Genomic DNA, 12,992 nt, shown 5'->3' with positions numbered 1-12,992 from the left:
ATAACTTTCTAAACTAGGTCATGTAGATAGTTCATACATGTGTGTAAAGGGGTCCTAATTTAGGATGTTCATTAGCCTATAAGGAAATCTATATGAAAAAGTTTAAAGAAAACCTAAAATGATGGCTTAAGGGGAAATTATCAAAATCAAACATTAATCCATCACATGAATTTCTAAACTAGAAGTGTAGTGCTCTCTAGTTCATATATGCATACATTTAAAGGGGTCCCAAGGACCTAGGGTTACATTATTTGTTATACTTCAATCAATGTTTAAGGGGTAGTAAGAGGTGGATAAATAATTGATTTTAAAAGGTTTTGCTATGTGAAAATTATTTATATTTATAGGGTTCCAATTTTGTGAGTTGTGCATGATATATATACATATCTATATGTATGAATTATGTATGACACACATGCACATGCACATATATACATGTATTTTTATATGCACACACATATATATTCACATATAAGAATATAATATATATATATATATACACACACTTTAAAAAGATATACATTAAATTAAACATATTATATATATATATATATATATATATCAAAAATTAATATATGTAAACACATGCATGCATAAAAGTAAACATATATGTACATTAAAAATAAAAGTACATGTAACATGTGCATACATAAAAATATTTACACATAAAAATTAAAAATTAGAGAGCATATGTATCAACAATATGCATCCATATATGCATATATACATTTATGTATATGTATATGTATATGTATATGTATATGTATATGTATATGTATGTATATATACATATATACATACATTTATACATATATATATATATGTATATGTATATCTATGTATATATATATGTATATATGTATGTATATATACATATATATACATGTATGTATATACATATGTGTATATATAATTTATGTGTACATACACATATACACATATATTGTTGAATGTATAGATGGATGGGATGCCCTAAGTGGGGGGGGATTAGTATCCACAAAATTTCATCTTACAACAATTTTCAGTGAATTCCTTTCTTCCTTTGTCACTTGGTTGATACTAAACACATTTCATATTACTTAAAAAGAAAGTAACATTAATGGATATTATAATCTTCAATAATAAATATAAATCATCACTCATAACACAATCATCTTAGTATTGTGGAAACCCTTGGTTAGAGGGATGGAACCCACAAATTCATCACTACTATAGTAAGAGGTTTCCTTATTAGGGATGCAATTTTTAGTCATTTCTAGTGACTTACTCTATTAGGAGTATACAATAAGATCAGTTAGATCTATGTTTCACAAGGATTTTTACAACAATCTTTAAGTGGGTAATTGTTTGAGAGATTTACAATAGAATATTTAGTCTACCTTTTTCAAGGATTTTTAACTACTACAATGATAAGAAATTAGCAACAAATGATCTATAAAAATAGAAACTTACTTTCCTTGATCAAATCTCTCTTCTACTCAATATCATGTATCACCTCCTATGATTGATTTTTCTAATCCTCTTCTACTGCATACAATTTCTAACCTCTAATGCTTACTACTCTATCCTTTGTCATAAAAAATATTCTCGCTTCTATTCCCCTCTCTATCTCAACTTTGCAAAAATATAAAATTGTTCCAAACTAGTCCTTTAATAGTTTCAAGTGTCATTTTGATCTTTGGCCTAATTAAAGTTTTGGAACCCTCTTGAATACATTTCCATTTGAAATTAACTCTCCTAGAATCATCCAACCTTTCCTACCTTTTTATCCTTATTTTCATCGGTTGGATTTTCCTTGTAGTCATCAACAATCAATTCAAATACTTCAGGAAATCTTCTCAAATATTTTCATTAACCAATGTAAACCATTTTTGTAGCTTGACAAGATCATGTCACATTAGATTTTGTGCCAAATTAAACTCTTAGGTAGTCTATGTTTCACTCAATAAGTGTTCTTTTCATCATGTTTTAGCTCAGGGAAAACTCTTCTCAAGCATAATTGTTCTTTCTCTGTAGTCTCTATCTAACTCGATGAGTATTCAATTTCTCAAGAGTCACTAATGCTCAATAATAACTATCTATTAGAACTTAGCTTCCTTTTTGCTTGGGCATTGCATAACATAGTTACTAACTGAAACAATTATACTTTTGTCACTAACTAGCAACATAGTTCTTGTGACCATTTATGGGAATAAGATTATTTCCCTTTGAAATTAGTGAAAAATACATGATACATTATAACATTGAACTTGTATACAGATCTCTTCAACTCATAAACTCCCCCTATGTATACACCTCCTTGGTAAATAGTATAAGTTTGCAAAAACTTTTTCATAACTTTTTTTTTCTTCAATAATATTAGAATTCCCTATATTTCCTTATAGCTTTATATAGTGCAAAAAAAATACAAAAAAGTATCTCATCCCCATTCAAAAACATTATCCCATCCCCCATTTTCACACTAATGTCAAAAGGTAGTAATAGCATAAACAAAGAACTTAATTCAGGTCTAGACCATAATGATCAATATAATATTTATGTTGCTTGAGAATAATTGTAATACTTTTGTCCCAATTCATTCTAATAAGCTTAAGAGTCTTTTTCTTAACTTGTAATTCATTAACAAGGGTAGTCATGTGGTCTACAATGGAGAGACTCAATGATGCAATCAACTCCTTAGCATTCTGAATATGATGTTGCATGACCTTGAGATGAGGAAATAGAAACACTTGGATCTCATTTAGTTTTCCCTTAATTTTTTATTCTCTTCTATTAGACCATGTTGAAAATCGATAAGAAATCTCGCTCATGAGTAATGGGCTGAAGTAGTGCCTAGTACAGTTGACAAAGCAACAATACTAGACTTCAAGTCTTATTTCACCTTATGCATTTTTTCCTTTATATCTCTAGTGAGGAATAGAATATCACATAATTTATGCAATAAAGAAATTACATTTTACATTATTAACTCTAGCTTGGTAACATTAGCAAACAAAATAACTTGTTGAAATGCAATAGCTTATGACACTTTCTCCATAACTTTACTCTCAAATTTCTTTTTAGATATTTGCATCAATTTAGTAAAATGTCAATATCAAGATCATTCAATTTATCAACTATTTGAACAAGTTTATCCAATATGGGTGCATTTTCATTGATTGATAAATCAGGGACTACTTCAAGTAAGATGTCTTTTACATAATGTAGAACTTGTTTCTTCTTCTATTCTTTCCTCATTCTCATTTGCTCCTTATTCTTTTAACAAAGCTTAGTGTATATATACATTTTCTCATCATTGAGAGTGTTGGGGTCCCATGAAGGTATTATAATAACCTCATCTAATATTAGAGGAGCTGTGCATAGTGAGTGGGTTTCCCTTATCTTCTTCTTTAACTTCTTACCTTTGGCTTCTTTGTAACTCACACTCGGTGAGGCTTGGAAACTAACTTGAGCTAAAGAATCTTATACAATTTTATTAGCTTCAAGTTAGATATCTTCTCCCTTTTTCTCATGATTACCTTGTTCAATATTTTGAATATTTCATGTTGGCATGAGTGGCCCATGAGGCTTCTTCTCAAATTTACTCTATTTAGTGTCATTTTGTGTTAGATTAGGGTGATTGATCAGGAAAGTATTGTACATACTTCATAAAAAAAATTGGGTTGTGGCGAACATTGTAGTTGACATATGGCTGACATGTTGTAACCCTAAAATGGTATAAAATACTTGTATAAAAGGGCTTAGGGTTAGGTATTTTCATTAACTTGTGATGCAAAATTGGTTCTTGCACCAGTACTGAGTTGTAAGGGATTATGGATTGTAATCAGGTTGTAATCACTAGATCATAATAATATCAGACTTGCTATTTGGTGGACATAGCCTAGGGATTGGGTTAACCACATTAAATCTTGGTGCCTTGTGTTCTTTTCTATGTGATCTATTATTTTCTATTATTGGTTATATTTGCATGTAATTTTTATTTTTGTCTATGGTTTAATCTAACAAGTGGTATTAGAGCAAGGTTGTCTTTTAGTTATCCTCTATAGGAAAGTCTCACAATTAAGTGGGAGTCTCACAGTTGAGTGGGAGTGATTCCATACGAGGGTAAGTTGAGGGTTGATAGGTTTAATGGGCAAAACTTCCATTTATGGAAGATGTAATGTGAGACTTCACCCAATCCGCCCTAGTATAGATGACATAATTGAATTGTGGTACTTTTAGTTTGGTATTTTAATACCTACATTTTGATGATCCACATTTATGTTTGCACATTAAGGCCTAAATTATATAATTAATGATTATGTTCATGAACTAGACCTTTTCTATTGCTTTGATAGAGGCTAAATTGTAGAAATGCTTGTAATTCATTATTTATATTTGGTATTTGGATATTTGACATTATTCAAGATCTAGTAGGACAATGGCTTACTTTATCACTTGATTTTGACACTTACAGTAGTGTTTTGCTTCTATGATATGCACAACAAAACTTATATTGTGAATGGAATGATCGAACACATATGGATGCAACTTAATGACATGATAAAATTAGATTATAATATGATGATTACGATGATCTATGATACGTAGATAAATGATAATTTGACTACAATGGCTTATGATGTAAGTGCAGATAAATGTTAACTTGATAATGATGATTTAATATTTAATGTGGTATGCAGATAAATGTTAATTCGATTATGATGAGTTATGATACATAGACATATGTTGACTTGATTTTGATATGTAGATCCTGATATTTTAACATTTTGAATGATTTACTTGAAATGATTAGGAAAGGAAATTTATTTGAATTATGTTAATAAGATTATGTAACGATTGAAATTATAGAAATTTATGATATTTATTCATGTAACCTTCTTGGACTATTGATGCTCGAGTTGAATGTGCAAGAAGTGGAACCATGGATACTTTGGGGGGAAACAAGTTCCAAACCTTTGTGAACACAGTTTAACCAAGGCAAATCTTTGGAAGATTCAAAAAAAAACCTCATTGTGAAAATGTGTTGTTTGTAATGTAGCTTTGTTTGCATGAGGAAATGTTTAATCATAAGTTAGGTGCATTAGGAATGTGTCATGGTAAGTTGAATGTGCTTTATGTGTCACTTGAAACTTGTGAATTTTATATGTGATTGATGTGTCATTTTGGGTTGGACCATGGTGGAAATTTACCCTAAAACTAATTACCCTATTAATAAGTAATTTAAACCCACTTGACAAGGGAAGGATGGGTCTCAATCATAATAAATTCGAATTTGGACTTGACTAGGGTTTTGAGGGGTCATTAGGTGATCCCAAAGTGTCTTTTAGGTGAAAATAAGTTACCCATATGATAGTACATCATGTTAGGGACCTAATTTTGATCATGTGAGTGCCTAGATATCCTAGGAGGCCCCTTTACCCATGCATTCTTCCATCAATTCGAATTTGGAGTTGTCATATGTTTTTTCCCCATGTTCCCACTTAGTCAAAAATAGAAAAGTTAGAGGAGACAAGTTTGTAAGAAGTAGTGGCTTAGTTTTTTTTTTCTAAAATAAGTTAGTGAGAAGGCTTTATTAGAGGGTCTTGGCCAAACTAGTGGGGTGTCTACCCACTCTCTAATTTTAGAAACTATTAGGTTTTGGAGGGAGATTACGGGAGCTCTACTACAACTATCCTTACCATAGCTTGGACCAAGGTTGGTGTCTTAAAACTTGTTTCTTTCTCATTTCTTACTTTTAGCATGGTTAAACAAATCTGCAAGTGTGAGAGTTCATTAATAGAGTGTGCCTTTGCATTGTAAATCTTGTGATATGGATTTTTGGGTATTGTGTGAAAGTGTGGTCTTCTTGTTGCATTATGAGAATTGATTATGTATTGTGACAATGTGAGAATGTGTGATGTTCTTGTAAAATTCTTGGTTCACCTTCTTGGTTTTCTTTTTGTTGGAATGGAAAGTGAATGTGTTTTGTGCTTTTGGAGATCCTTTCTTGGTTTTGTTTTGTTGTTCTTCATTTGTTTTTCTGTTGCTCTTGTTGAATGTGGTTTTTGATTTTGATTATGGGTGTGAAGGCTTCACTCACCCTTGGGAGGGCAGAGAAGCCTTGGGTGAAGGGCACAAGTTGGGCTTGACATTGCAGGTGAGAAAAGAAATCTTTTTCTTTTACCTCATGATGAGGTTAGTTATTATCATGGAGCATGGGCTCCATCATGGCCATGAATCTTGTTTTTTGGGAGGTATAAGGAGGTTTGGTGGATGAGGAGAAGATGGTGGTTTGAAGGCCTTGAGAGACAGTGCAGTGGCAATATGTTCTTTATGTTGTGGTGGCCTTGAGAGGCAAAATGCGTTGGCAATATGATATATATGTTGTTATAATTTCTCCTCCTTGAAGAGCCCAACTTCACCCAATGTTTTATGATTCCAATGGTGAATCATTGTGCAAGCCATTGGAGGGTTTTGATTGTGTTTGTGATGTGTCTTTATGTAGAGGTTGGTGAAGTATGTGTGTAACCTGTTTGGTTCTTGTTTCCCCTGCTCGGTGGGTGGCTTCATAGAAGCCTAGGTTGGGAGGTGAGCCTCCATGGTTCCAAGTTTTGTGTTGTTTTGCAAGTTATGTGAAGGGGCATGTCATGAAGTATTGGGGTTTCTCCCTTGTTCAAGTGGAGAAGATCTAAGTGTGTAAAGAAAGTTCAATGTTCATGTCTTCTTAAGTGGATATCATTTTGGAAAGTCTATTGTGTTGTCTCAATGTAATGCAAAGATATTGTGCCATTGTTACCATCTGATATGTAGAGGGAATAATATGAGAATTTTTACATATATAATTGTATTGTAGTTTTAGTAACAAGCATCTAATTGGATTTCATTGGAAAGAATTTTATGAATCATAACATTTTTAGGAAGGATGTAAAGGAAGCTTTCTCTCTCTCTTTAAGGATAACTTATACTCAAGAAAGTAACCATGCATTGTTGGTATCTTGCTCTTTGGAATTTATCAAATGATTTAAGAGATGGTATTTAAAACATATTTCTCATAGTTATTCTTTGGGAAATACGGAATATCAATCAATTTTATCAATGGAAGAGTAGAATTAATTAACTAGTTTGTGTTTTATCTTTTTCTAGATACATTTCATGGATTAATATTCATGTCAAAGGTGATTTTGAATGGAATTTCTTATTATACATCTACATTGAAATTTTGAAGAAGAGAAATAATAATAATAATAAATCACCCATTTCCAAACCAATAACCTCATTAATCTAAAGGAAGGAACAATAGAGGAGTCTCCATAAGAAAGCATGCCTGTACATGCATTTTTAGTTTATGGAATTTGTATGGGAATTAAGAAGTGTGACTCTTAGCTAATACAAGCCAATATAATAATATAGGAATAATCTTTAGTACCCCTAGTAGGAACCTATGAGTTAAGGGGATTACCATATGGATTAAAAAAAACATGTGACTCCCTTACAGCATGCTAAGAGTTGTACTAAACCCACTCATAACACTTTCAAAAATAATAGAAATTAAAACAATTAAATAATCATTAAACATAGAATTAAATAATCATTAAATCATGGGTCCCACAGATTTACTCTTGCAGACTTGGGCAGTGTGTCTTCACTGGGCGCCAACATGGGAAGGACTTCAAGTCAAGTCCAAAAGTTTAGTTTTTTTTTTAATACATCAACTTGAAAATAGACCGCCCCACCTTCATAGGCATTTAAGATGGCATGGGAATTGGGGCAAGGCTGACATATGTCAGATTTCCTAAGTACCTTGTTCCCCACTTTTTTTTCCTTAGAGTAATGGACGCATCATGTGTCCTTGCTTAGGAATTAGCAATTTAGGCATGGAACAAATTTTTTTTGTGTAAATTAGGCATTTGAAACAAGGGTCCTTGGATGGGACATGATAGGTAGACGTCTAGGGTGAGGGTGATAAAGTTTAAAGCCATGTTAGGGGTTGTAATGGGGTTTTGATAATGGTGTTAGTGGGAAATTAGTGAGAGGTTAATTGTGGTTGGGTATTAGCAAGTAGATAGGATTAAGTTAGTGGGGTACTCTAGTATTAATGATAAACCATTTATTAATAGGTTGCATTACTAATTTAATAAATAAATAAATAAAGTGGTAATAATTAATAATAGTAGATTTATATTATAGATATGACTAATTCAATTAGAGTAAATTCTTTTTCCTTGTGTTAATAGGATGCATAATGAACTCATAAGGATAAAAGAAACTAGTTGTTTACAATAATACATTTGAACAAGATTAATATAATCATATAATTAAGGTGTAATAGAATAGTACTTCACATAAATTTTCTTAGCTATTAACTAACACTAACAAAATGTATAAAAAAAATAAATACCTAGTGTTACAGTGGAATATAAATTATTATGGGTGAAGGAACATCCCAAATGTGTGCACATAGATGTACTCTTGAACTAGTATACAATGGAAGTGGAGATAAGTGTGGATTAGTACTCGATCGTCATGGCATTTATTTAGGGTAGACATTTGACACTAAGTGAAATCTAAGCAATCCTTATATCGCATAATTAAACAGATGTGGACACTACTAGAATTTTAATATCAGCATGCCTCAAGTATGAAGCCAAGGTTGATATAGGTGTCATTATTTTAGCCTCATCATTATACATGGTTGTCCATAAACTTGACCTAGGATTGAGTTTTCTCAGTATCATCCACCTTTTTTGGAGCATAATGGTAATTGCAATAATCAATAATAAGATAAAATAAAACGTAGTATGTATATACAAGTATTTTGGGGAAGAAATTCACTAAAGAATCACTTATATCATGTTAATGTCATGAACATTTATACTAGGATCATGAAACTATTAGACAACTTGTGTTGACAATTCAACGATGTTGTTGAAGCATGAGGTATTGTTTAACCTGAATCATTTGAACACGGCACTGGCTAGGATTGTATTTTCCTATCAATGAACATAAGGATCATAATCTATCAAATGATTAAAAACATGCAAGATCAATTAGACATAACTTTTAAGCAAGTATCTTGAGTAGATGCATTAAGGTAACACATAACTATTCAAAAAAAAAAATTGTTGTGTTTTTACAGTAAATTTTGGGCATGACATGTAAATGGAAGACTATCTTTATTAGAAGGATTTATGGAAATCATTGGAAGGCAAAGCCAAGAATCAAGGATCTATGTCAAATGATGAATGGGATCTTTTGGACAAAAAGGAACTTGGAAGCATTCGGTTATGCCTGGCAACATCAGTGGCATTTAATATTACAAAAGCAAAGATGACAGAAAAGTTGATGAAAACCCTAGTGATACTGTATGAAAAGCCCTCCACTTGAAACAAGGTATTTCTCATGAAGCATTTATTTAATATGAAAATGGCATAAGGTGGATCTATTGTAGATCATTTAAATGAGTTTAATACTATTACTAGTCAGTTATCTTCTACGGGTATCAATTTTGATGAATAAATTAGGGCTCTCTTGATTTTGAGTTCTTTTCTGAAAGTTTGAATGGCTTGGTAATGGCTATGAGTAATTATGTTCCTAGATCTAGTACCCTAAAATGTAAAGATGTGATTAGTGTTGTTTTGAGTGAGGAAATTCATAGGAAAACCTCAAGTGGATCTACATCATGAAGTGCTTTGAATGCACAAAGCAGGGGTAGAAATACTAAGAGAGGAAGTAACTCTGGAAATCATGAGAAATCAAGAAGAAAGTCAAAAGGGAGGAGGTCTCAATCGAGAGGACCAAAAAACTGCCGGTACTATGGGAAACAAGGTCATAAAAAGAAAGATTGTTGGAATTGAAAGAAAAATGAAGGAGATAAATCAGATGGAGACAAGGAGGCAAATGTGGTAAGTAACAAATCTGAAGAGGATTCTTTGCTTCTATCTTTAAAAAGTGTTGATGATTTATGGGTTTTAGATTCTAGTGATTTATTTCATGCTACATCTCATAGAGGTTATTTCATTGATTATGTCCAAGGGGATTTTGGGCTTGTTTATTTGGGGGATAATGAACCTTGTTAGATTGTTAGAAAGGGAAAAATTAAGATTAAATTGTAGAATGGGAATCATTGGCTACTACATGAGGTAAGACATGTTCCAAGGCTAAGTAGGAATTTAATTTCAGCAGGGCAACTTGGTGATGAGGGTTGTGTAGTTACTTTTAATGAAAAAAATTGAAAGGTTTGAAAAGGTTCCCTTGTAGTAGCAAAAGGTGTGAAAGTAAGCACCTTATATATTTGTATAGGTCATATTGTTCCTTCTACTTTAATTATTTCAAAGAAACATGAATGTTTAGGAACAATTGTTGCAATTAAGCAGGGAGAACAAATAGTTGTCGTAGATTCTAATATAGTGTTGTGGCACAAAAGACTTGGTCACATAAGTGAGAAAGGTATGAAAGTACTTCATTCAAAAAAAAAATTACCAGGTCTAAAATGTGTTAATATAGATTTCTATGAAAGTTGTGTGTATAGAAAAAAAAAAAAAGAGTGAGTTTTGTGAAGACTGAAAAGGAAAACAAAAAGGAGAAATTAGAGCTTGTGCATATAGATGTATGGGGACCGGCTCAGGTATCTTCCCTTGGAGGCTCTCATTATTATGTTACATTTATTGATGATGAAACTAGAAAAGTATGGGTTTATTTCCTTAGACAAAAATTTAATGTATTTCAAACTTTTAAGAAATGGAAATGCTTGGTTGAAAATGAGACTGGTAAGAAATTAAATTGTCTCAGATCCAATAATGGTGGTGAGTATTGTAGTCATGAATTTGAAGATTATTGCTCCACTAATGGTATTCATAGATAGAAAACTATTCCAACGACTCCACAGAAAAATAAAGTGGTTGAACATATGAATAGGACTATAATAGAGTGTGCAAGGAGCATAAGGTTGCATGTTGGGTTGCCCTTACACATGTGGGTGGAGGCTATCAATACTATTGTATATTTGATTAATAGAGGTCCCTCTACTCCTTTGGGCTATGGTATTCTAGAGGAAACAGGGACTAATAAGAAGGTGAGTTATTCTTTTCTCAAGACCTTCAGTTTATGTATTAATGTATTGTGAACTAATAATACACTTAAGGTTATGTTTGTTCACAAGGAAATGGAAAAATGATTAAAATAATATTTGAAACATTTCAAAGTAATATCAGCATATTAACATTTTAAAATAATATTTGTCTTAACTTATACAATTTGATTTAAATAATTCTTAGAGATTTTAAATTTAATATATTAAAAATTTACATTAATATAGGTTCATTATAGCCCCCCTTCCTGATTTTGCTTGTCCCCAAGCAAAGATGACTGAGAAAGGATTTCTTCTCCAACCCATGAAGCATCTTCCTTAGGAAGATTTTTCCATTTGACTAAGTACTCTGGAATAGTTTGATTCCTTAATCTTCGTTCACGTCTATCAATAATAATCTCAAGCTCCAATATCAACTTCCCTTCGCTGTCTAATGGTGGAAGATCACCACATGGGACTATATGTTTCCCAAGAACCCTATTAAGCCTGGATACATGGAAGACATTATGGATCCTGTTATTTTCAGGCAATTTTATTTCATAGGCTACCTCTCCTATCCTTCTTAGGATCTTGTATGGTCCATAGAAATGTGGCTTTAGTTTTTTTGCTCCACTAATTTTGATAGAAGATTGTTTATAAGGTTGTAATCTTAGGAATACTAGATCTCCAATTTGGAATGACCTATCAACTCGCTTCTGGTTAGCATATATCCTTTGTTGATTCTGAGCATGGTGGAGGTTATCTTTGAGAGTCTTCATGATGTCAATACTTTGCTGAATGAAATCTTCGGCTCCAAGGACTTTGCTTTCTTGATTGATTAGGTCTCCAAATGTAGTAGCATCATATCCATATAATGCTTTAAATGGACTCATTCCAATTGACATATGATGAGTATTATTATAGCAATATTCTCCCAAGTACAACCATTTGATCCAAGAATTTTGTTGTCTGGTTACATAGTTTCTGAGATATCCTTCTATCCATTTGTTAACAATTTTAGTTTCTCCATCTATTTGTGGGTGATAGTTGATGCTGGGACTTAATTCAGTTCCTACTAATCTAAAAAGTTCCTTCCAGAATAAGCTGAGAAATTTACTATCTCTATCACTAATGATATTCTTTGGTAACCCATGTAACCTAAAAATATCTTTAAAGAATAATTCTGCTATTTGTGGTGCCTTATAATGTATGGATATGGGAAAAAAATGTGCATATTTGGTTAACCTATCCACTACTACCATGATGGAGTCATTTTCTTGTACTTTAGGTAAGCCTGTAATGAAATCCATAGAAATGCTTTCCCATTTTTTATCTTGAATAGGCAATGGTTGTAATAGACTAGCAGGATAATCATGTTCAATCTTATTTTTCTAAAAAATTATACATTCCTAGACATATTTTATCACATCCTTCTTTTTGCCTTTCCATGAGTATCTCTCCCTTATCTTCCTATAGGTTTTGTAGAATCCAGTGTGACTAGATAGTGGGCTGTCATGATATTCCTACATAACTTTCCATTTAACTTTGGAATTTTCTGCAAGTAGTATTCTTCCCCTATATAGTATGAGTTCTTCAACAATTTTGATTTCATCATTAGTTATGTCACCTTCCATGATTTCTTTACTCCTTGGATCCTTAGCATATTCTGCAACAATTTCATTTTTCCAATCGCCTATGATGCTAGTAAGGGTATTCAATTGGCCCTTCCTAGATAAAGCATCTATTACTATATTATGGGTTCCTTTAACGTATTCAATATCAAAATTATACGCTTGGATTTTACTTACCCATTTCTGCTAGCAATCATTAAGGTCCTTTTGATTCATAAAGAATCTCATACTATTATGGTCTGTTTTAATGTTGAATATTCCACATACAAGGTATTGCCTAAATTTTTCCATTGCGTGCATGATATCCAATATTT

This window comes from Cupressus sempervirens, chromosome 8, assembly GCF_028749045.1.
Source record: "Cupressus sempervirens isolate cs-2001-9-10 chromosome 8, ASM2874904v1, whole genome shotgun sequence".
In the NCBI taxonomy this organism is placed as follows: domain Eukaryota; kingdom Viridiplantae; phylum Streptophyta; class Pinopsida; order Cupressales; family Cupressaceae; genus Cupressus; species Cupressus sempervirens.
This window is presented reverse-complemented; position numbering follows the sequence as displayed.